Here is a 2916-nt window from a genome sequence, read left to right as displayed (position 1 = left end):
AGTTGTTTAATCTGTTCGCTAGTGTGTACATTCTGGTTTAAGAACTCTTTATTGGTTTGCTGTTGAGAAGCTATGAAGTTCTCCATCATGATTTCCAAATTGTATTTCCTAGGAACGTTATTGTTAGGTGTAGATGGGGTCGGCTTTTGATATCCAGGAGGTATAGCTGGAGCTTGACTGGGAGCTTGACCTGGCGCGTATAAAGCGTTGTTACTTTTATATGAGAAATTAGGATGGTTCTTCCAGTTTGAGTTATAGGTATGCGAGTAAGGATTTCCTTGAGCATAGTTCACCTGCTCTGCTTGGATTCCTGTTAGGAGTTGATAATTTGTAGGAGTGTGACCTTGAATTCCACAGACTTCGCAATTTTGAGTTACGGCAACCACGGTGGATGGAGGTGATACATTTAAACTTTCAATTTTCTAGGCAAGAGCATCCACTTTTGCATTAACATGATCAAGGCTACTTATCTCGTACATGCCCCTTTTTGTTTGAGGTTTTTCTACCATTGTTCGATCGCTTCCCCACTGATAATGACTTTGGGCCATACTCTCGATAAGTTGATAAGCGTCGGTGTAAGGTTTATCCATAAGCGCACCACCGGCGGCGGCGTCTATTGTTAACCTTGTGTTGTACAAGAGACCATTGTAGAAGGTGTGAATTGCTAACCAGTCCTCTAAACCATGGTATGGGTAAAGTCTCATCATGTCCTTGTATCTTTCCCATGCTTCAAAAAGAGACTCGTTGTCTTTTTGCTTAAATCCATTTATCTGGGCTCTCAACATAGCTGTTTTGCTTGGGGGAAAATATCGGGCAAGAAAGACTTTCTTCAACTCATTCCATGTGGTGACTGAGTTGGAAGGAAGAGACTGAAGCCATCTTCTAGCTTTATCTCTTAACGAGAAAGGAAAGAGACGAAGTCGAATTGCCTCTGAAGTGACACCATTAGCTTTAACAGTGTCAGCGTGTTGGACAAATACGGATAAATGAAGGTTTGGATCCTCGGTAGGATTTCCAGAAAATTGATTCTGTTTCACTGCCTGCAACAGCGAAGGTTTAAGTTCGAAGTTGTTCGCTTCGATTGTGGGTGAAGCAATACTCGAATGCGGCTCATCTTGCGATGGAGCAGCGTAATCTCGAAGAGCACGAGCTGGTTCGGCCATCGCTGGTATCGTCGAAGGAAGAAGATTTTTGAGATCAGGAATTTCGATTGGAGGAAGATTGTTTCTAGCACAATACTCCCGAATTCGTCGTAATAATCGGAGATATCGTTCAATGTCGTTGATTCGTAAGTAGTACGGTTCTCCTTGTGAGCGAGTGTGTGGCATACAAATCAACGAAAAAAGAAGGGAAAAAATAAAAAATTTGCCTTAGTCTCTACAGCGTAACAGAAGAGTTACGATATCGACTAAATAGAAGTCCCCGGCAACGGCGCCAAAAACTTGATCGCGACTTTATGAGTCTATCGGGGTACTAACTGCAAGTGCACAGTCTAATTGCGTAGTTTTAAAAGATATCGATCCCACAGGGACTTAATGAATCGATCTACCGTTTTTCTAGGGTTACTGCGTAAAGCTAAGGCGGATGATACTTTAGTGATTAGAGGGAAAAGTAAAACTAAATTTAGATCTAGATTAAATATCAAATAACACGGATATCGGTATGTAGTTCGTCGTAATTAGGGAATCAAATCTTCGTTGGTCTTTTTCTTAGTTTTAAAATAAGTCTTTTCAGTAGACACTATTAATTAAAAGTCTTTTCCTCAAACTCTCGCTCTGTTGAATTAGACTATGACTTTATATTTTAACGTACGCTCTCACTATTTCGTCAAATCTAAAATCACTTTTTGAAAATATTAGAATCTATAGAAGCTCTTTTTGAGAAAATACTAACCGTTTAAACGCCCTCGTCTCAAACTCTCGCTCTGTTGACTTAGACTATATAATTAAACTTAAATGCTTAACTCTCGTCCTCACATTTAACTTTTAAAAATAATTTTTGAAAATGATTAGAATTCAATTAACCTTAAAAATTGCTTTCGCCCTGATTTAAAGTTAATGTTCAATTTACACTGTCCAGTTAAAAGCTCAAACCGTCGTTCTATTGATTTTAACTTCTTTATGTCTTTTACTCTCGTACAAAAACCTTGGTATTAACTTTGTAAATTGAGACCAGAAAAAGAGTGACTATATTTTGAAATAAATTTAAACCAACTCAGTTTTGATTCCTTTATTCCGCTTACTTTACATACCGATATCTAAATTACTTAGCCGGACATGCTAAACATGCATAAACAATAATCATGCATAAATACAGCCATATCAAACAAACAATATATATAAACAGCGGAACAAAGCATATGTAAATTAAAACTATAAATCAATTAATTAATGAACCTGTAAAAATACTAGAGTTCTGGATTTCAACTCCTAGCTTCGATGCTCGAACACTCCACCACAAGTCGGTTGGATTTGTTCTTCACAATTCGCGATCAGATAGGCAAGTAAAAACAAAGAAATAAAATACTACGATCTAACGTAAGGTTAGATCCAGTAAAAATTACACAATAGTTTCTGGTGTAGAAACTATCGTGAGAAAATAAATTGAATGCTTAGGAAATTAACTAGAAAAGAAAAGAAAATAAAATGCTTGGAAATTAGAGTGCTGGGAAATATTGCTGTAAAAATTGCACGGATAAGAGAGCCAGTTCAATTGGCTTTCTTTTGGTCTATTTATATTCACCCCTCCAAATAACCGTTTCCTTGAATTGGTATTCCGGCTGGTTCAAAGCGTGCATGAGAAAATTTAGGGAAAACGTTCCTCCCGTTACGCACATAAAGGCCAAAAAATAGGAGTGGGATGTGTGACGTCCGTCACACTATGTGTTACGGTCGTAACACTAGGTTTAGGGGCGTG

General features: G+C 38.0%; 1 non-coding gene across 1 annotated transcript; it reads left to right on the top strand.

Moving 5' to 3' along the window:
* Positions 1 to 678: 678 nt before the first annotated feature.
* LOC127077435 (small nucleolar RNA R71) lies at positions 679 to 785 on the top strand. Its single transcript, XR_007787246.1, has one exon. It is a non-coding gene; the product is annotated as a small nucleolar RNA R71 (small nucleolar RNA).
* Positions 786 to 2916: the final 2131 nt, after the last annotated feature.

The sequence above is a fragment of the Lathyrus oleraceus genome, chromosome 4 (genome assembly GCF_024323335.1).
Source record: "Lathyrus oleraceus cultivar Zhongwan6 chromosome 4, CAAS_Psat_ZW6_1.0, whole genome shotgun sequence".
NCBI lineage: Eukaryota > Viridiplantae > Streptophyta > Magnoliopsida > Fabales > Fabaceae > Lathyrus > Lathyrus oleraceus.
The sequence above is the reverse complement of the archived record's forward strand: the minus strand, read 5'-3'. Positions and strand labels throughout refer to the sequence as shown.